Raw genomic sequence first — 25,279 nt, forward strand, 5'->3', positions numbered from 1 at the left:
AGGTCATTGATGAACATGGAAAATAACAGTGGACCTAGAACAGATCCTTGTGGCACACCACTTGTTACATTCAAAAGTTCCGATTTTGTATTATTAAATTCAACATATTGCGTTCGTCCCGTAAGATATGAGGAAAGTAAGTTTACAGAAGTTGTATCGAGATAGAAAAAACTACGTAGCTTCCGACATAACAATTTATGATTGATAGAATCGAAAGCTTTACTAAAATCCAAAAGAACTAGAACTGTTAGATTACGTTTGTCAAGCGCAGTTTTTATATCGTTTTCTATTTTAATCAAAGCTGTTGTAGTACTGCAATGTTTACGATAACCAGATTGTAAAGGACATAGTAACGTTTTATGAATCAGATAATCGTTTAATTGTTTAGTCAGAAGACTTTCAAAATTTTTGGAAATAGCAGGTAGGATGCTAATCGGTTTGTAGTCCTTGTTGTTCATTGGATTATCAATTTTGCCAATAGGTACAACACGTGCTATCTTCCAAAGCTGTGGAAATGTTGAAGTTGTTATAATGTGATTGTATAAGTTCGTTATGGTAGGAAGAATGACAACAAGAGTTTTTTTTTTCAAAACGCTGAGTGGTAACTGGTCAAAGCCGATAGAATCACTGGACGCGGAATTGAATTCGGTCAGGACTTCTTCATTCGTTACATTCCTAAATGAAAAAGAAGATGACGAGGACCTACCAGCCACAGCTTGTTCATCAAAAGTAATAGGAGCTTGATTTGACATGAAGAACTGATTCAATGATTCAATGATTCGGCAGTGATGTTACACACATCACCACCACCTGCTCTACTTTGAGTTTTTGAAAGTCCCAAACGTTTTATATTCTCCCAAAGTTTATTGGAAGAAAGAGAAGGGTTAAGGAGCCGAGAGAAGTAAGTGTACTTAGATTGTTTCACTACACTGTTTGACCTATTTCGCAACCTTGCAAAAGCATTCCATTTAGCTGCGCTGGGTTTATCTGTTTTCCATTTATCATAAGCTTCAGATCGTTTTTGGAAGAGATTTTTGATGTATGGATTAATCCATGGATCACTAGGATCAACAGTAGTTTTCATTTTCAACGGGGCATGATCATCAATGACAGAATAAAGCATATCGTTTAAAATTTGTAATTTTCCATCAACTGAGTTGCAGTAATAAATAGCATCAAGATTGTACCTTTGCAAGTCAGCTATTAAACTACCGGTGTTTATCTTGTGATATTCTCTTGTCCAATACACAGCTGGAGGTTGATGAGGTACCTTAACTCTGTAATCGAAGCAGATCAAATCATGATCGCTAACACCTCCTATAGAAGATTGAAAGATGTTGCTAACGTTAAACGTACAATTTCCAAGTGCATAATCAATAAAAGATGAACTGCAGCCTGATTTATGACAAGTGGGGGAAAGAGGTAAAATTTTAACAGAAAGCGATTTAACCATATCGATTAACTTGTTTGTAACAGGTGAAGAAGTGTCACACAAATTTATATTGAAATCGCCCATCAATACGAAATGAGATTCAGTAGCACTGATTTCCAGCGCAAGTTCGAAAATACTGTTAAGTTTAGAAACCCTTACATCTGGAGGTCTGTAGGCAATGCCACAAACAAGCTTTGAATGAACTAATTTAACAAAAAGGCAATTAATTTCATCACCAGCATCAGACTAAGCAAGAACCTTATACTTTGCTTTACTGTTTAGATAGAAAGCAACTCCTCCGCCTCGTTTCTTATTGTCTAAAAGTCGATCAGAACGAACAATTTTGAAGCCATCTAACTCAACAAATTTGTTTGTTATTGAAGACTTCAACCAAGACTCAAAAATCCCCAACACAGCTAGCTTTGAGTTCTGAAAGAAGGTTCTGTAATAATCAATATTTTTAACAATGCTGCGAACATTATGGAAGGCAATTTTAATGTAGTTCCTAGCGGGTTTCTCAATAAAGTGTTTCATGATCGTATCAGAAATGCAACGTGAATTAACCGATTCATAAACATCATCGGGCCTTACCTCGGAACTGGTCATCATCTCATTTGTTAGGACTGCTGAAGGCTCACTGGTCGATTCGCGTTTTTTGATTCGAATTCACGGACCTGAACGCCTTCGGGCCAGTAGAAGGAATCACTGACAATACCAACCAGGTCATCAGATACCGTCACCTTGAAGGAGATGAATGTTAGCTCATCGATGTTTTTGTTTCTCGGAACTAACTTGGCACAGCGAAGTGTAGAATTCTCAGCGTTCGAAATCTCTTTGATGTATTCCAGGATGTCGACTTCTGTTTGATCAATGGCGAATGGTGTTACATAGAAAGACCTCAGCACTTCTTCAGTCTGATCACGTTGACGTTGGTTCCTATTTGCAACTCTCAGACGACATTCCGTTTGTGGGTTTCGTTGTTCATCATCTCCCGGGTTAGTGGTGACCGTTGCAGCAGATGATGAGGAAGAGAGAGCGGTGGAGGTGGAAGCAGTAGCAGCAGTTGAAGTGGAAGCAGTAGCAGCAGTTGAAGTGGGAGCAGGAGTACTGGCAGCAGCAGTGGCAGTAGCAGTAGCAGTAGACGTGGCAGAGGTGGCAGCAGTAGTAGGGGCGGCAATGGTAGTTGGAGCAGGAGTAGTGGCAGTAGCAGCAGCAGCAGCAGCGGTAGTAGCAGTAACAGTTGCAATAGTATTGGTAGATGCAGTCGAAACGGAACTTGCAGTATTTTGGGTGGCTGTGAGTTGGTTCACAGAATTGTTTTCCACGATAGGTGATAGAGCTGCCAGACCATCCTCACCAGCTGATGAGTTCTCCAACTGCGATTGTAAGGAACTGTCCAGGTTTATCCGATCAATACTCGAATGAAAATCCGCAAGACCGCCACCAGAACAGCCGGAAAGTAATTGCTGGAGACGATTGGATGCACTGGATTCCCTTCTGTTAGATGGTACAGCCGATAACATAGTATTGAGAACTTTCAAATTTTCTCCATATTGTCCGATGCGCAGGTCCATGGAATCCACACGTACCAGAAGATCCCTTAAAGTTTTCAGCAGCACTGTCTCTCGGTCCATGACAACAGGATTGAAATTTACTCGGCAGATGTCACAAAACCACAGTAGTCCCACATTCGCCGTCCAGGCTTTGTGATTCGTCGCGTTTAATCCAACACAGCAGGGGTGAAAAATTTTGCGCATGATCCACTGCACAGGACGGTCTTATCCGTGGGCTCAGTTGGATTGCCACAAATTCAACATGGATCCATGATCATCAAATTCAATTTGCTTTCAAGCAACGGAGGGATAAGCGTTGGACACGACACATGAGTCGAACAGCACGCATCGCACCAATACGAAGACGACGCCACATTATTTCCATTTTCAATCTGTAGGTATTTTCACCGTAAAAAATCTTTTTAATCTGTTTCTGGCTGACAAAAATCTATAAAATAATCCTATAGTATGATCTTGTTGCAGACCGTCGTAAAAATACATTCATTTCATTTGAAGTTCAGAAAAAGTTTGTTCGGTTGAAGAATTACTTAAATTTGCTTTCTGAAGAATTAATTTATTTATTAAAATATTAATAGATCCATGTAATAATCCAGAATCTTGAATTTTTTGAGTGATTTGTATCTTTTTTAGAAGTCTTGAAATACAAAAAAATCAAATCCCAGTAATCAGATACAAACCTGAAAAAATTTAATGCAGAAACAATCTCATTTTCGTAAAACTTGAATTTTTGACACCTGCGATTACGAAATTTTTTGTCAGGTCATTTTTTTTTACTCAACTATTTTAGAAAATGAAAAATAAAAATAAAAAATATATGAAGCATTAGTTGAAAAATGTTATACTAGATGTTTCATTTTCTCAAATTCTTCTAATTAAACCTAACCTAACTTTATCTAATCATTTGGCAGATTAAAAGGATATTGAATTCGCTAGCTGTTGCTCGAGCCTATTGCCTAAATTTTTTTTCCTTGACTTTTTTTTCGGTCGATCTTGTTTTCCGACCGTTTTGGATGATGAAAGTTACTTCCTCTCTCAAAATCTCATATTCCTGGAAATTATCGATATGATTCAGATATAAGTTGTACAACATCTCCAAATGCAAGATTCAAGTTCAAACCCAAGTTCGAAAAGAAAGTGCTGATGTTTATCGCCATATCGGAGAGAGGAATTTCTGAGCCATGGTTCAAGCCTAGCGGTTTGGCTATCAACCAAGAAGATTACCAAAATCCATGTTTGAAGAAAATAATGATTCAATTCCTTGAAAAATATCACGCAGACGGAAACTACGTGTTTTGGCCGTATAAAGCATCATCGCATTATGCTAAGTAAACACTAACCTTCTTGGACAATCAAAATATCCCGTATGCACTAAAACCCGCAATCCAACAATCTTGCCTCAGTCACCCAATTGAAGATTAAAAATTTCAAAAGTTGCATTCGGAAAATCGATTTAAATGCTGTACAACGCTCATGTTCTCACATCATGGCAAAGCTACGTCAAACAGTTGATAACGGACCTTATTCAATTGTTCATTGATTTTTTTTTGTACAAGCGTGTCGTAGCTTTATTTGAAATAAATCCCTTTATCTTTTCTCAAACATGTGTTTTTCATGAGCCCAAATTAAAAATCTAATTTTTTTGGTTATCACCCGTTACGTCATGCTATATTTAGTCCGTTGTTCAATAACGTCTCATTTAATATCCATTATTTTTTTGGTGTGTATTCGTTTCTTAAATTTTACATTTTTCTGGATTGATTTTCATAATTTTTCCAGTGAAGTTCTTCTTAAATACTCAAGAATGTTCAAGGAACGATTTCACAAGCTGTCGTATTTCCTCTATAATGAAAAGTAAAATCTGAAAATTTTAATTTTTGTCTAATTAATTCGCTTCGTCATTTACGCTCAGTTCGTACGCCATGCTTGCTCGTTCGTTCTATCCAGCTAAATGAAACGATTGCTCATCAATAAGTCAGTTGGCAAGCACGAATACGAAAAAAAAAAATGATTAATTCACCTATTAGACCAATATGCCTGTTTCGTATGCAATGTGTTTAGAAAAGCAAGTCACATAATCTCCCGAGCAGTGCGGACCAACAACTCATTTTCCGAGCGAAATCATAGCCTTTCGGTATACCTCACGGTACAAAAAAACGCAAAAATGGAAAGAGCGAGGAAAAATAACAAAGAGATCGGACAAGATATTCCTACCAGCTTCCCAACAACTGAACGGACGACCAATTTTCCTCGTCCTTCTTCATTCCTGCCGTGTCTCTTAATTTATGCAATATTAATTTGATTTCCGTCCGTTCGTGAGCTTTCTACCCCGGGGGGTTGAGTGAAATAAAAGTCTGTTTTTTTTTTGCTTATGCCCTCCATTCTGCTCCGAGCAACTGTAAGCGGAACGTTTGCCCTTAGTGCTACAATTCACGTGTTTTTGTCTGGTCACCAACCGACTGGTGCAGCTCGCTTTGTCGCCTTCTTTCTGCTGCGTCCACCCAACCAGTCTATACAAATGGAGAACCACATCGTCAAACGTTAGTGCCGGACGTGCTAATGATTTAATCCAGCAAAATGAGATACGGCAAGCATTGTATCTACCACACACGTATCAGTGATTAACACTAAAGTGATCAATTTGCGAGGACATGTTTTATTGAACGATTTGTTTGTGTCATATCATTCGCAGTCGCCTAATTAAGTCATAACAAATAATGTATGCTTCAGCTCCGAAAATCTCCCTGGGAAAATTTGATCCATAGGACGAATGTTCGTTGCGGCATTCAATAGTAAACAGTCTTTCCAATTCAATTTCTAAATGATGTCCATAATGCCTTCACATTCAGTTCCTCGTGGTCGTGAGTGGGTGACTTTTTGAAAAGTTTAAACTCACTTACAGCAGAGCACTCACTCAGTTGCACATTACCCCGTGTTGTTACCCACTCTTTGTTTAAATTGACCAATAATGTGTTCTCTCCAGGTCTGTCATGGTGGTTACTCATAATAACACCAAGAGTAGACTAGCCCACATTTAAAAGGGAGGAATTTTAAATATTTTCTTCAACGAGCCAACCCCCAAATGTGAGAACAACACTCTGTGACAGTTTCAGCTCATTCTGAAGTAACACGAGCTGGCGCTTTTGATTTAAAATTTATATGGAAATTTTGGTTCAAATGTAGGGGAAATGTCTCTAATGTTGGCCTATGGATCTAAGATTGGGCCCATCGCTAAAAATCTGCTATTGATCAATTTTATCTAGATGAACGCGTTATTGGGACGTTACTGATGGATATTTTTGGTTGCTATTGAAAATTTAGTCGATTGCTGAATGTATGTATGTGCCCAAATTAGGGACACTTAGGCCGACATTACCTGCATTTCCCCTATGTAGAAATAATATTCCTTCACTCTTTCGTGTATATAATTGGTTCAGCATACTCAATCAAGCTCAGAATTACAGCACATGTAGCTTAAAATATTAGAAACAACTTTGCTCAAGACAGCATCACGATTCAAGTTAGTGATATATGGAGATATTCCTATTTGAATTTTATGGGCTTTTTGTTCGTTTAATGCAAAAAATACAGGCAGTTTATGCAACGTATCAACTTTATTATCACTTAAAAATAAAAGATAGCCGACGCCGGTGGTGTAGTGGTAACCGTGACTGCTTTCTAACACCCCGGTGGGTCTGGGTTCAATCCCAGCCGAGGTCGGTGGGATTTTTCATGTGTGTTGAATGGGTGCGATACCCTACGCAGGTGTGGAAGCTGCCTTCCTGCACATTCGATTACCGTCAATGGATGGCAATCGATGTCCGTCGGTGATTAGCACTAGATTGCGGAACAGAGACCGACGTTAAATAAAAAAAAAGAAAAAGAAGAAAAAAAAAAATAAAAGTTCATATTTTCTGCAAGTCATTATCCAAACTCATGTATTTAGGTGAGATGACCACTCTCTAGATGTTTCAGCTGTTTTTGACGTAACACGGGCCGGCACTTTTGGTCTAATGCTTATACAGGGATTTTAAAGGAAATGTTCCTATGCAAAATGCTCAGATTAATTCAAAAGCGAATACCTATATAAAACTTACTGGATTCATGATGTAGTCTTGCAAAGTTGTTACTCATTGTTTGAATCTTCGTAAATCTGAATCAAATCGAGAATAAGGAAACTTTTTTATGAACGAAAGAGTGTAGGGGTGACATTGTTTCATGCATTTTATCCAAATTCTTCATACAAAATTCAAACTAAAAGCGCCAGCTCATCTTTCAACCAAATGAGCTGAAATTTTCAGAGTCTGTGGGCCAGTCTACTCCAAGAGTATCTAGTTCTGACTATTCTTATTCTTATTATTCAATCAATATTAACCGGACACAAAAATATCGCTCTACCCTCCTTTTATAAAAGCTAGGCACCAAAATGTATAAAGGATTTTTTGGACGAGTATCCAGATTTCTTTGCGCTCATATGAGGAAAATTGCGCTGCATGAACATGAGAAATGTTCTGTCTTCATCCAGGTTCAATGTGCACTTTTAAATGAGGTATGAAAATATTCCAAACTTAAATGCGCGCATCACATTTAGTATTTGATGCGCTAATCAGGTACAAATAGTTTGGTTTTATTTGGGCCCCCTTATGTGCATATGCGCTCAAATTTCCGATAGCTTTAGCACAGTTCCAAAGATTTCGGAAAATTCACCTCAGACCACCGAGCATCAAGGCAGTTTCATTAATTTCAGGAAAACTGCTGCTGAAAACTTTTCAGTGAACTTCGGGGCTGTATTGAAAACTTGATTGTATGATTGTATGATTGTAAAGTGGTTCTACATTGTTTAGATCAATATTGTCAAATTTATTTACAGGTTTACCGAAAAGTATTTCAAATGGTGAATAAGCATGTATTGAATTTGGAGTTGTGTTGTAACAATAACTATAATATGGAAGCCAATTGTCCCAATCAGTTTTCAGATCATTAATGAAAGTTCGTAGGTATTCGTTTAAACACCTATGATTTCTCTCTAATGCTCCTATTGTTTGTGGGTGGTATGCCGTTGCACAAGTATGGTTTATTTTTAGAAGATCGCATATGTTATCAAATATACCTTTGTTCTCAGTTCCTTGGTCAGTGCGGATAGCACTCATGGGACCAAAAACTAGAATACTAGATGCTGATTTGTCTGAAATAGGAACCAAAATTGTGTATTTGCTGAGATCACATTGGATCGTCACAGCGTATCTATTGCCATTAGATATTAAACTAAACGGTCCAATAGTGTCTATGGAAACTATGTCGAAAGTTTTGATGGGTGTCGTTGTTTTGATCATGTTTTCTTTCACAGACGGAAAATGTTTGTTTATTTTACACTGCTCACAAGATTTAACAAACTTGCTTACTGTGTGTTTCATGTTTGGAAAAATATGAGAATTTCTTAATTTTTTATATAATCTTGATATACCAATATGTCCTCCGGTAGGTGAACAATGGTTATCTTCTAAAAGTTTCTGTATTGCTGTTTTATCTGATAGAAGTTTTGGTGGTTGGAATAATGCAATATTGGAATAATGCATCGCCTTTAGAGATTGCAATAGTATTTGTTGTTTTTGATTGTTGAAAATAATCGTTTATAATCTGAAAGATATTTCGTAAATTTCTTAACTTTAATTCTAGTCTTAACGCTAGAGTTAGGCCATTTTTATATTGTTTGTCAAATAGCATTATGTTTACTACCGGTAGTTTTTGATTGAATAAAATTGTAAATGCAATTTTATGTAATTTGTATATTTGTTCATTATTTGTTGCATCATATATTTGAAGTTGATCAGGCTTCTTGTTTTTCAAATTATTGTTGCAATTGGCTAAACTTGGTTTGCTTGTCATTGACCTTGTTCGCACTTGCAGAATATTAATTTTCTTCAATTCATCTGAATCTAAACTTATTCTAGATAAAGCGTCTGCAACGACGTTGCTCTTCCCAGGTACAAACTCAACTTGAAAGTCAAACTCTTCGAGATCGATTATCATACGAGTTAACTTTGAAGATGGGTCTTTCATACCGAATAGGTAAACCAACGGTCGATGATCAGTACGCACTATAAATTTCCTACCTATTAAATATGGTCGATAGTGCATTATCGCCCAATGTATTGCAGCTAGTTCTTTCTCGATGATGTGTTTATTTGCTTCGCCTTTGGTAAACGCGCGACTGGCGAAGGAAACAGGCAGATCATCGTTGTCATGTTTTTGGGATAAGACGGCTCCGCACGCAAAGTCGGATGCGTCTGTCGTTAGAATAAAAGTTTTGTCAAAGTCACGGTACTGAAAGATCCTTGGTGATAATAGCGTACTTTTAAGCCTTTGAAAAGCTTCTTGACAATCGGGTGTCCAAACGAATTTAACATTTTTCCGTAAAAGTTTATTTAGGCAATTACAAATAGTTGCAAAATTTGGAATAAATCTCCTATAATAGTTACACATAGCCACAAAACTTCGAACTTGATCGGCATTTTGAGGTGTGGGGTAATTTTTTATTACCTCAAATTTTGAATTATCGGGCAGAATTCCTCTATCAGTAATTTTGTGCCCTAAAAATGTAACTTCTGGTTGAAAGAAACAACATTTTGACGGATTTAGCTTCAGATTTCGGTCTCTGAAACATTGGAAAACTTTTCTTATATTTTTCAAATGATGTTCAACTGAACAACCAACGACTATTACGTCGTCAATATACAAAAACGCGCACTCGGGACTTAAACCACTTAGCGCTATTGACATTATACGTTGAAAGCTGTTTGGGCTTATATTAAGTCCAAACGGCAATCGTTTAAATTGAAAATGACCACGTTCTTGAAGTGAGAACGCAGTAAATTCTCTTGAACTTTTCTCTATCTCAATCTGATGAAAACCAGACATCAGATCGAGTGTGGTGAAATATTTGGCTCTGCCGAGCTGATCGAGAATGTCATCGATTCTCGGCAGGGGAAATTTATCAGCTAACAGTTTTTTGTTCAGCTGACGGTAATCTACAACTAGTCTCCATTTCTTTTCAGACGTTGTAGACTTCTTTGGAACAAGGAGAATCGGGGAATTATAGCTTGAGACTGACGGTTCAATAATGTCATTCTCTACTAATTTATCAACTTGATGACAGATCTCATCACGTTGGCTATGTGCATTGCGGTAATTTTTAATATATACAGGAGTTGCGTCCTGCACTCTAATTTTTTGCTCGTAAAAATTATTACAAGTCAAAAGATCATCTTTAAGGCTAAAAATATCATTGTACTCGCTACAAAGTTTTTTTAAGGGTGTACGAATAAAGTTTGGTACATTGTTTAAATTTATCTCTTTTTCTAGCGATTTAATTCTATCAATTTCGACATTACTTTCAATATTAAGTATGTTAAAATTTTGGAGAGGCTGAATACGGGGTTTAAAATCTTTCAATATTATATTTTCATTATTGGTGTTAACTAGTCTAACATACGGTGCGTGTTTTGATACTATCGTGTTACTACAGAATACTCCAGGGGCTATTTCTGAAGATTCTACAAGAACATCTCTATCTATAAGCTTTTGACGTACATCGAGGTCAATTTTGTTGTTAGTTTTTCTACTTCTTGTAGATATTTGTCTGAGTCACCGTTTAATTTCAACGCTTTTAATTTTGCTGTAACCGATTCGGGTGTTTCCGTGCTCTCGCAGTTTTGTTTTACTGCGTCAACAATTGCGTTGAATGTAGCAACATTTTCGGGTAGAGCTGATCGAGCTCTACCACTCAATCGTGTTTTTATAAATTTGACCGCTACAGCAATGTGTGTTTCAGTAGTCAATTCTGCTAATAAATTAACAGAATCCACAAATGCATCTAAACTCTCTGGTGAACCATCGTATGGTTGCACCAAGGCTGTTGCTGTTTTTAAATCAAATACTGGTGGTGGGTTCGCCATGATGAGTGGAGGCTCTGGCAAGATTATAGGAGTGGCTTCCAATAGTTTTATACACAACTGGTACTTGGTTTTAGTTACCTCATACCTATCAACTTGCTCTATCCACTTTTTACTCTCTAATCGATATTCAAAAGCTTTTAATATTATTTTATATTCATTTATAGTTTCTTCTAATTGTACTTTCTTTGTCTCTATCCCGTGAAGAGTACGGGGTCTGCCTTTGCTTTTTGTTAAATTTGTATAAGTATTATTTACGAACGTTTCTAAACCATCTAATCTATTCATACCTATGCTTATGTCAGCTAATTTTCTCTAATTGTTTCTTCATTAATCAACTTCTTTAGTCTCTTTAATTCATTTTTCATTGAGAATATAAAAACAATATGTATTTAATAAAATTCATAAATGAAATACGCACATCACTCCTGATTTCCTAAAGATCTTTTCTATTGTTGGTACTGCTGCACTCCATCCCGCACTCACCTTCACCGGTTGCGCTGCTGCTACTCCGACGATCTGCCGTATGTTTGTTGAGTGCTCGTATTTTATGCTCTCAATAGTTCTTCATTTCGCCAACACCTGTGCCAAAGTTTCATGCTTTGCATTGTTTAAGGTGGAACGCATGCGTTCATAATTTGTCACTAATCTGTACAGCTTGTAAATTAATATTACACCAATCACTGCAACAGCGATGTACATCATGATTGTTAGTGAGTTCGCTATCTCGTTCGAATTTTTAGCCGACTCTTCAGCATGTTGTGCTAACTTATTGTTCGCGTTAATAATGTTTATCACATGACTATCGTCCACAAAGGGCTTTTCTTTAGTTTCTGCACCACCCATTTCTACAGTTTAATACTTTTCACTATTCAACATTTAATTGTCCACATAGACATAGTTTCGTTGTTTGCCTCTTGATCAAACACCGTACAACAACAGCACAATATTCCGACAAAACCGTTCAGCTGCGGACAACAGCACTTTGTACCCACCGGGGGGAAATCACCGCGAAATAATTCACATATGTACAACGCAGTCCGCACAAAATGTCTCATCCACTGAAGAAAATTCACTTCACTTTCAGTTCCTTTTTAAAATTGTGCAATATGCGCTAACAACATTTGTTGTTTCCACTCCTTCCACTCATTTGCAATTAATTTGCTGGTTATCATGACGGCTATCAGCATTAAAGCCAATAGTATGATCAATGTAGTGTCCATATTAATCAACTTTATCTGAACTTTTCACTTTTAGACTCCTTATTCACTTGTCACGGTCAGCCATGTGGCAAGATCGGACTTTCGGATTTATCCACTATAGTCTTAGACAGTTGAAAGTAGAATGTGAGTTTATTTTACCGAGTTCTTAAAATGAAAACTAGCATGGAGGGAAGCGACGCGTTAGGCTGTTTTGTAAACTATTTGGCGTACATACGCACGGAATTTATTGTGTACATATGGTAGCACTTAAGGGGCTGTTCATAAACTACGTAGACAGTTTTTTGGGATTCTTGACCCCCCCCCCTCCCCCTGCGTAGACAATTGTCCATACAAAAATGTTAAAATTTGTATGGGCCGTGGATAATTTTCAACCCCCCCCCCCCCTCTAAACTGTCTACGTAGTTTATGAACAGCCCCTAAATGGTCTCAAAATAAGGAAAAGGAAAAGGTTTTGGTGCTGACTCAGTGTTTTCTCAGTATGTTAAGAATTTGGGTCATTGTTTCTATGTCGAGCTGAGTGAGTATTTAATTTATGATGTGTAATGGAATTATACTTCCCATGTGATGCATGGTCCGTAGTAAGGGATAAGGAATTATTCAAAAGGGTAATTTGTTGAGGTTAGTATTACTACACCAACGAGTATTCCTCAAAAAACTTGTTTTGGTCTAAACAAGCTAAACTTTGATTACAGTAAACACCTAAAAAATGCGGATAATAGGGAAAATGTAAATGGAAACCGCAAAAACTGTGACCATACTACGTGGGATTTGACTTAATTGATTACAACATGGAATATATCAAGATTCTGACAGGAGATCATAGCCTTGTCGCTGGCGGACAGTAGTTCAGAATTTTCTCACTACGTAGCGCTAGTATACATGTGAAATTCTCGCATGTAATATATCTCGAGATCCTGACCAGATAAAAAGTTACTGTCTTTCACAAAGTTTTTCCGGAGATCAAAGCCTATTGCTTGGTGCTCAATAGTTCAGAATTTGCTCACTACGCGACGCTAGTATACACGTGAAATTCTCATATAAAATATCTCGAGTTCCCAACCAGATAGAAAGGTGCTGTCTTCAGCATAGTTGTTCAGGATGTCAAGGCTTTTTCGCAGGTGGACAGTAGTTCAGAGTTTTCTCACTTTGCGGCGCTACTATAAATGTGAAACTTTTGCATATAAAATATCTCTAGATCCTGACCAGATAGAAAGTAAATGAATTCGGCAAACTTTTTCAGGAAGTCAAGATCTTTTTGTTGGGTGACAATAGTTTAGAATTTTCTCACTATGCGGTGCTAGTATATACGTGCCATATTCAATAGCTCGAGATCTTGATTAGCTAGAAAGTTGCTGTCTACGGCAAAGTTGTTTAGGGGATCAAGACTTTTTGGCTGGTAAACAGTAGTTACTAATTTTCTCACCACGTGGCGTTAGTATATATGTACACTTCTCGCATATGCTATATCTCGAGATCCTGATCAGATAGAAAGTTGTTCAGGAGGTCAAGGTCTTTTGGCTGGTGGGCAGTAGATCAGAATTTTCTCACTTCATGATGCTAGTATACATGTGAAATTCTCGCATATAAAATATCTTACGTTCTTGGCCAGATAGAAAGTTACTGCTTTAACAAAGTTGTTCAGGAGTTTAAAGCCTAGAGTTTATGAGAAAATTCTAAACTATTGTTCACCAGCCAAAAGACTTTGACCTCCTGAATAACTTTGTTGTAGACAGTAACTTTCTATCGGATTAGGATCTCGAGATATAGCATATGCGAGAAGTGAACATCTATGCCACGTGGTGAGAAAATTCTTAACTACTGTTTACCAGCCAAAAATGCTTTGACCTCCTGAACAACTTTGTCGAAGACAGTAACTTTCTATCTGGTCAGGATCTCGAAACAAACCACATGCGAGAATTTCACGTGTATTCTAGCGCTACGTAGTGAGAAAATTTTGAACTATTGTGCACCAAGCACAATATGAACAACTTTTTCAAAGACAGTAATTTTCTACCTGTTCAGAATCTCGAGCTTAGCATTCGCGAGAATTGTACACGTTTACTAGCGCCATTTCTAGGCTACTGTCCACCAGCCAAAAAGTCTTGACCCCCTGAACAAGTTTGCCGAAAACAGTAACTTTCTATCTGCTCAGGATCTCGAGCTATTGTATATGCGAGAATTGCATGTGCATAGCACCGAGTAGGGAGAAAATTCTGAACAACTGTCCACCAACGAAAAGATCTTGACTTCCTGAAAAACTTTGCCAAAGACATTTATTCTTTATCTCGTCAGGATCTAGTGATGTATCACATGCGAGAACTTAACATGTATACGAGCACTACCTAGTGAGAAGAGTTTGAACTACTGTTAATCAGCAAAAAAGCTATGATCTCCTGAACAGCTTTGCCTAAGACAGTAACTTTCTATCTGTTCAGGATCTCGAGATAGTTTATATGAGAATTTCACGTTTATACTAGCGCCGTGTAGTGAGAAAATTCTGAACTACTGTCCACCAGCCAAAACTACTTGACACCCTGAACAAGTTTGCCGAAGACAGTAACTTCTATCTGCTCAGGATCTCGAGCTATTGTATATGCGAAAATTACATGTATATATTAGCGCCACGTAGTGAGAATTTTCTGAACTACTCCACCAACGAAAAAATCTGGACTTCCTGAAAAACTTTGCCGAAGACAGTAACTTTTTATATGGTAAGGATCTTAAAATATTTTATATATGTGAGAATTTTACATGCATACTAGTGCCGCGAAGTGAGAAAACGCTGAACTACTGTCCACAAACGAAAAGGCCTCGACCTTCTGAACAACTTTGTCGACGACAGTAATTTTCTATCTGGTCATGATCTCGAGATATATCACATGCAATAATTTCACATGTATTCTAGCGCTACGTAGTGAGAAAATTCTGAACTGCTCTCAGCCAGCGAAAAGGTTATAATCTCTAGAACAACTTTGTCGGAGACAGTAACTTTCTATCTGGTCAGGATCTCGAGATTTTTCATGTTTTAACCAATTAAGTTAAATCTCAAATAGTACGGACACCGTTTACGCGGTTTCCATTCACATTTTCTCTATTATCCGCATTTTTGTGGGTTAACTGTGATAAAATTTTTGCTTGTTTGGTTAAAAACAAGTTTTTTAATGAATACCCGTTGGTTTAATATCCATTGGTAGCTCGGCTGCAAAATGGCAATGGAAAACTCACACTGTTGTACAAAGTACAACGCGCGAGTACTCGTGTTATAAAAGTTGGCACGTATAACGGAGGGTTAATGTCAGTGCAATTCCAGGAACAGGATCGGGAAAATAGCCAGAACTTCAGGGAAGTTCCGAGAATACCAGAAAAAATTAGAGATCTCTAGGCCAATTTTTATTCCTTTGGTTTGTTTTCCGTCGATCTTGATTTCCGTGCTGAGCACCAATGTTAGCGACGCCAGAGAAGCAGCTCGCACACCTGGTCCCTATCTATCGACCCATCAACTTATGAGCCGGGAACCAACGGCTTTAATTCCCTTTCGAAGGAAGGCGTGATCAGAGATGTTATGCCTCAGAACAGCCCGGTGGCACCGACTGGGATTGAACTCAGGTCTGATGGGGTGAGAGGTAATCACGCATACCACTACACCACTGGCACGCTGTCTCTAGGCCAACTAACTTTACAAAAATGGTATGAACATTAAAGAAGTTCTGAGTAATTAAAGGAAATGCTGATACTGTTAAGGACGTTTCATGAACAAACTGGGGGAACATCAAGAAAGTTCTGAAAACTTTTGGAACATTTTGGGAAGTTCAGAGAAGCTTCATGAACTTCAAGGCGGTCCCATTAGCTTCAGGGAAACTGCAGGATCTTTAAAGAAGTTCTAATAACTTCAGGGATACCCAAAAAATGTTAGGGTTAAAGGATGAAAATCGTCGAATCTTCATAGTTCGAAGTGGATCAGAGAACCTAGGTCTAGAGATATTAAGGGATTTTCAGAGATTATAAGGATGATTCCAATGATTTTAGGGAATAACCAACGACTTTATGCATGTCCACAATCAGTAAGTTTCAATAAATTCAATACAGATCCATGAACTTACGGTAAATTTCGAGAGCGCTTAAGAAGTTCTGGGAATTTCAGGAATGTCCAGAGAACATCAGGGAAGTATTAATGTTTTCAGAACTGTACGACGAACTTCAGGAGAATTGAGGGAACTTTAGGGAATCTCTGAGAATATCAGGACAGTTGATTGTAAGCTGATTCGACTGTGATTGGTCTTTAGAAGTAAAAACACTTACTCCGACGTTTCGGTCCTTTTTTTTTTTTTGTTGTCCGTCGATCTTGTTTTCCGTGCTGAGCACCAATGCTACCGACGCCAGGAAGGCAGCTCCCACACCTGGACCCTATCTATCGACCCATCAACTCATGAACCCAGACCTGCTGTGGTGAGAGGTAATCACACTTACCACTACACCACTTGCGCCGCTATGAGACCATTTTCAAGGATTCATAATTCTAAAGACTACAGAGCCAATACCTGAAAAAATTGTTTTTAAGTAAATTTCAGAAATGTTTAAGGAGTTACATGAACACCATGCGAATGTGAGAACATTTTCGAGTACCGTAAAACGGGGTATCTTTGATAATGCGGGTAACTTTGATAGTATAATATAAAGATTAAATTTACTTGTTGTGCTTTTTCCAAACTGGAAACATTGGTTCCATATTGTAGCCTAGGGTATTTCCGTTGATATCGTATATAGTTTTTATATAGTATGTGCTACATATTTTACAAGCATATTAAAAAAACAATTTTCGTGTTTTTCGCCTGTGTGAAAAAGCACTCAAACCATCACTTATGAAATGTATTTACGATATAGCCATCACAAATTCAATGTTGTATTCTTATTGCTTATGATGTTTTCTGACTATATACTCATTCAAAGTTTCATATTTAGAGAACTAAATTGTTTAAGTTTCACTCATTTTTTCTACATTCATCGATCACTATCAAAGTGATGTGATGTGATGTGAATAGAACCCACAATCAGTGCAAGGATTACCTATGACTGCAGATACTTCACTGGTTGTAAAGTTCTGCCTAATGGTTTGTTGCAGCAGGGTGAATCAACTTCATTGAAGACCTTTGGAAGACAAACGACAAGATGTACGTCTATCAACACGTGACAAGGGACTGGCAAATCCACGAACCCTTGTCCAGTCTACAAATCCTTTGAAAACCTTAGGCTGCCCCCCCCCCCCCCCAACCCATTATATAATAATGTGTGATTAATGAAATGTATTCAAAAAAGGGTTATTTAGAGAGAACAATCTTCAACTGGAATGTACTCACCAAATAAATATATCCGGGTGCGCATTCCCGATGCTTAATTTTCTCTAGTCATTTATAAGCAATTCCTCTTCCAGCGAATCCAACCACACAATAACTAAATATCACTTTTCTTCTTAAAGTCACTCTGTGCATGAAAGCAATGCACACCGTAAAAAAAACTAATAATAGATCAGCACCGTCGAGTCACACCGTCAACAAAGGGAGCGAGAGCACACCAGGCACCTAAGCAACAGGGGGGAAAACATCAGCACAAATCATTCTAATTCGAATTATCGTGTCCGGGACACAAAACTAATCAAATGCGAGCACCGAAAAACTACATGGCAGCACAAAGATAGCCCGATCTTTAAAAAAAAGCACGCAGCGGAGCAAAAACACTCAACCGTTCTCGGACGCTTCTCAAAGCGGACTGTTCATCGAGCACTATCAAAGTAACCCCAAATCAAAATACTGAAGTTTGGTCACAAAACTAAAACAATAACGCAAATGCTTTAATTTCCGTTAAACATATTACTAACGAATTAAGTCTTGGATCGTCAGTACTTGTTTTAAAAATATAAAATTTGAAAAACATTCATTGCTGTAAAAATATTTAGAATATACTTTAAAAAACTATCAATATTACCCCGTTTTACGGTACCGTAATCCGGGGGCAAATTGATCGCCGGGGTGAAATTGATCGTTATGCGTTGCACTTTTAACTGTCACATTTTTGGTGCTATATATCAAGAGAAATTGTAAAAACATATCATAATGATACTTCGATGATTGCCCTGGTGTGTTTTTCATAACTAAAAAAATGTATTTTATTGCATAAATTTCAATTTTATAAGGCATATTAACATCCCAACAATCGATCATAGGACTGCAACGATTGATGTCATTACCTGGATTTTTTTTTTACTTAACTTGACACTTAGTTATTAGAATCCGAATTATTTCATAAATTACGGTAGAATATTTCAAATATCAAGAAATCGTGAGTTTTTCGCAAAATTACCAGTGATTTTGAAGAAAATTGCGTATATTTAGGCGCAACTGTGCATTTCAATACATTTTTTTCTACTGAACAAACATTTCACAGAAGAGTTTTAGCATCTAAATCGGATTCAGGGAGCCTACATTTAATAATAACAATTACTAGAAATGCTAGAAATGCACTGGAAAGCCATTTGGGGTTGATCAATTTCGCCCCATATCGAAATTTTCAAATTTAAGATGAGTACATCATCAGTTGGGGGGGGGGGGGGGCTTTTGATTCTGTTTGTATCGATGTCTTTTCGGATAAACTCCACGGATGTTGGAAATTGATACCGAAAGTGTACCAAAAGTGCTTCTGAACGTGTTTCGCGGTTGTTTTCAGTGAAAATTATGTATCACAAAACTGCTCACCGAGTTCCCTTTTTTTGCCGTTAGACAACGACGGGTTTGCGAGAGCATCGGGAATGTGCTCCCGGATGTATTGATTTAGTGAGTACGTTCCAGTTGAAGATTGTTCTTATACGTTTCTCGATTGCATTTTCGAGGGGACGTCCGGAGAGCTTTGAGATTTGAGCGTTGTTGCTTTTGCGGGCAGACCCCTAGTAGCACGCTTATCACAAATCGGTTGTGGCAACTTCTATACAACTTTTATCAGTCATAAACAAGCTGCTGCAACTTATTGTGACGGAAATGTGCTACTCGGGACGCGTTGGTTGCCGGTAAGATGAATCAAGAGGTATTCGAAACAAAATTGGTAAGAAATGTCCATGCAAATCGATTTAATACAGTTGAACAAATTTCAAAACTATATTCGTGCCACATTTGGAAATAATATTTTTTTAATCTGGAAGTGTGTTTATGATACCATTATCCATTTGATAAAGGTAGAGTGAACATGCAGGGCTTATTGTAAGTGAAAGTGACCTCGGAGTGGTCGTGAATTACCAGGCATTCTGAAATGGGTCACTGGAGCTGCAATAGAGCTAACACCTTCTAACTCCCGGACTAAACCTGCTTCCACAATAACCTGCTGGACAGTGGGGGTTTTGATTTTACACGCACACACATATCCAAATTTTCAAATTAAGGATTTCAAATATTTCCGAATAATTAAAAAAAAAATCCAATATTATATGAAATCATGCACAACGATGAAGTCCTCATAGCTACTGATTTAAATACCATTAGTTTTTGAATTTAGTTTATTGTAGAAATTTATTTAGATATCTACGATAAATAGTGATCAATTTTCCTCCGCATAACGGTACTTCAAAATGTGGTCTAAAGTTCAGCGAAGATCAGAGAATTTTATTAATTTAAAGAAAATTGCAAGACATTTGTTTGTTAGAGCTAAGTTAAAAGTTAAAAATCAAAAGAATAATTGAGATTTAATGGCAGTTTAATTATATTCAAGGAAGTTTCGAGTACTTTGGGATGCACAGAAAACTTCAGAGCAGTCCTATTGAATTCAGAAAAAAAAAATCAGAAACTTTCATTGTTTCCACCACGCCTAAAGTATCTTAGTGATTTAAAAAAAAATCAGAAAATCATTAAATATTGAATGAGGAACATTTTTATACAAATTGCTTTTCTTCAAAACGCTCATTTAAAATGCATGTTTAAGTTTGCTGGCTTAAATACACACTTAGAAATACCTAATATTACACGTGACGGAATCCAACTTTAACATAAATGATGAGACGTAAACAAACATGTCATGTAAAATTAAGTGCTTCGTGACTGAAAAGTTCGAAAGTACGTTTGATTGAGCTGAATTTTGCGTCTATTATGACTTAATTTTATGTCAAAATTGACGCTCGCATATGTCAGTCTCAGAGAACCTAAATTTACATAATTTTTTCTAAGTGTGTACGGTTATGGTCAAATTATTTTCTTCCAACTATTAAATCTTTTGTAAGAAAATATCAAACCCCCTATTGTAAGAAATTTTGTTGAGGGGTACTCGATAGACATATAACATGTAAAAAACGCATTCTAATCTAATTTCTAGTTGTGTACTTAGATTTCATCTTATCTACCAACGTAGCAAAAACTAGATTTTTCCCTTTGGAACTTCGAACGTGTTCATATCGATCGCCCAACACACGAAATGTGAACCGGTGGACAGGCTTCCCACAAGCAGCTTGCAACCAAGAGCGCTCTAGCCAGAGAAGTAGTGAAGAAGCTACAGCGCCACTGTTTGGGTACAGTTGCTCATCATGAGATACACCACTGTGGGCCATCTTCATCGAGCGCGTACTCGTCATGCCGAAGAACATCAAATTAGCTCTCCGTATCCGTGGAGAAAGTGCTTACAGATCTCAGAATTCTCCTACCACGACAAAGATCGAACAACCCGGTACCACAGACAAACAGACGTAACGCTTTGAAAAACTTGTTCTTGAAAACATAGTATCTCAAAACATATAACTTCAGTAACGACATCTCTCTGGCTTCTCGCGGAAAACAAGCTTGCTCGCTAACTCGTAAACAATATTGCATTAAAGTTCTATAGAATGTATAGAAACGTCAAAGTGATCTGATGCCAGCGCTGCGGCGAGTAGTTCGCAGAACTGATAATATTCAAATCAACCGTAAATGCACGAACGAAGATACACAATGAAGAGTTACGTCTGTTTGTCTGTGCCGGTACCGTGCATCAATCCCGCCGCTGCCAGAAGCATACGAACATGTGATAGGTGGCGTCACGATATAGTGCGTGTTGTTCATCGTAAAGTGGAAATCCGTCTTATATCAAGGCTACACTTTTACCTAGGACCGGGTAATTTGCTTGTCACTCGACAGACGACCATGCGCATCAAACCAAACCCGTCCTTTTCAGGGCTACAAAAATATTTACCCTTCAAGAGTTAATTTTCATAATTATGCCAGAAGCAAAATCCGTATTAGCTTGGGGAATCAATTGCTTCCTGCTCGACCGACAACCATGCGTGCAAACCACCTTGAAGAGTTGATTTTGATAATTTTATCAGAAGCAAAACCCGCGTGAGCAAAATTGAGATGACTGGATCATGTGATTAACCAATCACGTGGCTGCAGTCAACCAGCAGTCATTATATAAGACCAGTGTCATCGTTCCTGTCCAAAATAGATTCCAGAATTCACGAAATTAAATTTGCTCAAAAATGTAACATATCAGAACATGCTTTGATAAGCAACTTGTATATGTAGGATGATCGCGAACAATAATGGAACATTATAAAAATCCCCCAAAAATCCCGGTGGGAGGTGCCGTCCACCCACCGAAATTTCTCTGCTGTTTTCCAGCCAATTGAGCTGATTTTCTGTAGGTGACAAGTTTATGGTTGACCCCATCACATACAATAAAATCAGCTCAGTAGGATGGAGGACAGCCGAGAAATTTTGTTGGGTAGAAGGTACCACCCACCACCTTATTCGGGGATTTCTGTAATTGCACAGTGTTTTGGAGTCGTGAACTCAATCGTATGCCAAAATATGAGCTTATACACTGGATACACAATGCTCAAATTATTATGTGTATAGCAGTCGATCATGGCCAAATGATCGTTAAAAATTAGCAACCTTGAATAATGGTTGCTATAGTCATTCCTGAGATCTTGAACTATTTTCACATCAAAACGGCTCTTTTCAAAGCCACAAACCATCGAACCGGCCCTTTTCAGGGTCACCACAATTTTCAAAGAAAGAGTTAGTTTGGAATATTTTCTAACACAAGAATAATTACACATTACCGGTCACTTCTGTTTCCTTGCCGGTCGAGTCACTGATTGATCTAGATGAGGATCATCCCGCTCTCGTCGTGTCATTTAGTTTACCTTCACCGATTTTTTTACGCCGTCATCTGAGTGCTTCTCTTTGGACTTTCGCCGAGCTCATTATGTTGCATTGAGCAATGCGCTTGCGGAAATTAATTGGCAATTTATCGAAACAGCCGCTAGCGTGAATGATGCTGTGGATTTTTTTCAGTGCTGCACTGGAAGATGTTATTTTCCGCATTGTCCCAGCACGACGACCCCCGCAAAAGCCTCCATGGTCTAACCCACGCCTACGCGTGCTAAAACGTCAACGCTCTGCTGCCCTTCGAAAGTATTGTTACTCTCGCTAGCCGTACTACAAACGGCTGTTCAATTTTGCGAGTCGTATTTATCGAAATTACAATCGTTTTCTCTATAATCGACACGTGAGACGCACTGAAGCGAACCTTCGCACGAATTTGAAAAGTTTTTGGTCGTTTGTCAACTCCAAACGGAAGGAATCCGGGTTGCCTTGTTCCATGTTTTTCGGGAATGACTCGGCTAATAGCGAAAGAGAAAAAGGCGACTTGTTTGCTCGTCATTTCAGGCAAGAGTTCCACGATTTCTCCGCTTCGCCGGCACAAGTGCTGGATGCTACTGTTGGGATGCCACGTGATGTGTTTAGTTTCGATATTCCGCGCATTTCAGAAGTCATGGTGATAGCCGCAACTCGCAAACTTAAGCTCTCGTTCGCCACCGAACCTGACGGCATTCCGTCATCAGTTCTAAAACGTTGTGTAGCCAATCTCTGCCTTCCACTTGCGAGGCTATTCAATCTTTCGGCACAGCAATGTGAGTTCCCCTGCTGCTGGAAACTGTCTTATCTGTTCCCAGTCTACAAAAAACGAGATAAACGGAATGTCGCAAATTATCGTGGAATCACCTCCTGCTTAAAACTGCTCGAGATTATCATAAATGATGCTCTGTTCGCGTTTTGCAAAACGGCTTTTACCCGAAGCGCTCCGTGTCCACGAACCTGGTGCAGTTTACTTCTAACTGTTTGCGATGCATGGATACAGGATGGCAAGTCGATGCTGCGTATATGGATCTGAAAGCTGCATTTGACACGGTGGACCATAATATCTTGCTTGCCAAGCTGGAGATTCTTGGCGTCTCGTCAATGGCTGTGGATTGGTTCAGATCTTACTTGGTGAATCGCTATGTACGGGTTAAGATTGGCGCTTCGGAATCATATGTTTTCTCAAACAACTCGGGAGTTCCGCAAGGCAGTAACCTAGGACCGCTACTGTTTTCGATTTTTTTTTAACGACGTCGCCTTTCTGATACCATCAGGATGCCGAGTTTTCTATGCAGACGATACAAAAATCTACAAAATTATTAAAAGTCTCTCGGACTGTTGGGATCTCCACAATATGTTAGGTATTTTTGTTGGCTGGTGCTCAAGAAATTTGATGAGTCTAAGCATCGAAAAATGTAACTAATTATTTCCTATCACCGAAAAATCGAACCAATCACGTTTGACTATGTTCTCTACGGACGCTGTCTTGCTCGTGTAGAGCATATAAAGGATCTCGGCGTTACCTTGAACTGCAGACTCACTTTCAGAATCCACTACAATGACATCATCTTCAGAGCTAATCGACAATTGGGATTTATTTTCAAAATTGCTGACGAGTTCCGTGACCCGATATGCCTCAGGTCACTCTAATGCTCGTTTAGTTTAGTTGTTTGGTGCCCTTTCCATGCTAGCTGGATCACTAGAATTGAATCCGTTCAACGCAAGTTTGTGAGATATTCTCTTCGTTTCTCAACTTGCGTGACCCAACGAACCTGCCTCCGTACGAGGAGCGTTGCCGTCTCCTGGGAATCGAACCATTAGAGGTGAGACGGACGGTCGCTCAAGCTATGTTCGCTGGAAAGCTGCTTACGGGTGACATTGACTGTCCAACACTGCTGGCTCAGCTAAATATGTATGCCCCTGAGAGGCCTCTTTGTCAACGCGACTTTCTGTTTTAGGAATCACGGTGCCGAAATCATACACGACACGAGCTAATTCGAGCAATCAGCCGGCAATTCAACAACTTCTTTTATGTGTTCGACTTCTTTTTCTTCTTCTTTTTTCCTTTATTTAACGTCGGTCTCTGTTCCGCAATCTAGTGCCAATCACCGACGGACATCGATTGCCATCCATTGACGGCAATCGAATGTGCAGGAAGGCAGCTTCCACACCTGGGTAGGATATCGCACCCGTTCAACACACATGGGCCGGGACCAACGGCTTTACTTCCCTTCCGAAAGAAGACGTGACCAGAGATTTTTATGCCTCAGAAAAATCCCACCGACCTCGGCTGGGATTGAACCCAGAACCATTGCACAGTGGGCAAAAAATGACAAAACCGCGACTAAATTGAATATCTCGGCTGCCAAACGGTTTCAGTCGACATGTTATACATATTCTCAAAGGATGGTGGTCTCAGAGATCCAGATTATCAGGAGAACCAGAATATGGCCACTATACCCCAAAATATAGTTTCCACATTAAATACGCTATAATCTCTTGATTCTGAACAACATAGAAAAAATCACAAGGTTCTAGGACATTTTTTATAATGTGGCCACTTTATCGGTTGTTCCGGATCCTCCTTTGGGCCAGTAGAGTTTTCCTGAGGGCGTATATGGTGTCTTTACACCATATATACTTAGTACTATCAATTTCCAGTAATATACGTTAAGTAAAGTCTAAAATTATGTCGATAGATAGTGGTATTTCCTACATTACCGGGAACTCGGGTTGATCCCGGCCCTCTATCTCGGTACGAAAAAGTCTCCGGCCAATGAGACCACCACCAATCGATTCAAGAGAGTTTTTCCTTTGAGAATATGTATAACATGTTGACTGAAACCGTTTGGCAGCCGAGATATTCAATTTAGTCGCGGTTTTGTCACTTTTTGCCCAGTGTGCATTGGGGTGTTAGAAAGCAGTCACGCTTACCACACCGGCGCCGGCT

At 38.6% G+C, this 25,279-nt stretch overlaps 1 protein-coding gene across 1 annotated transcript in view; it reads right to left on the reverse strand.

The window, feature by feature from the left end:
* LOC135698192 (M-phase inducer phosphatase) overlaps positions 1 to 25,279 on the reverse strand; it is a 431,658-nt gene that overhangs the window by 207,045 nt on the left and 199,334 nt on the right. The window lies entirely within an intron of this gene.

Source organism: Ochlerotatus camptorhynchus, unplaced genomic scaffold, assembly GCF_037179485.1.
Source record: "Ochlerotatus camptorhynchus isolate MF236.1 unplaced genomic scaffold, CSIRO-AGI_Acam_v1.1 ptg000083l, whole genome shotgun sequence".
In the NCBI taxonomy this organism is placed as follows: domain Eukaryota; kingdom Metazoa; phylum Arthropoda; class Insecta; order Diptera; family Culicidae; genus Ochlerotatus; species Ochlerotatus camptorhynchus.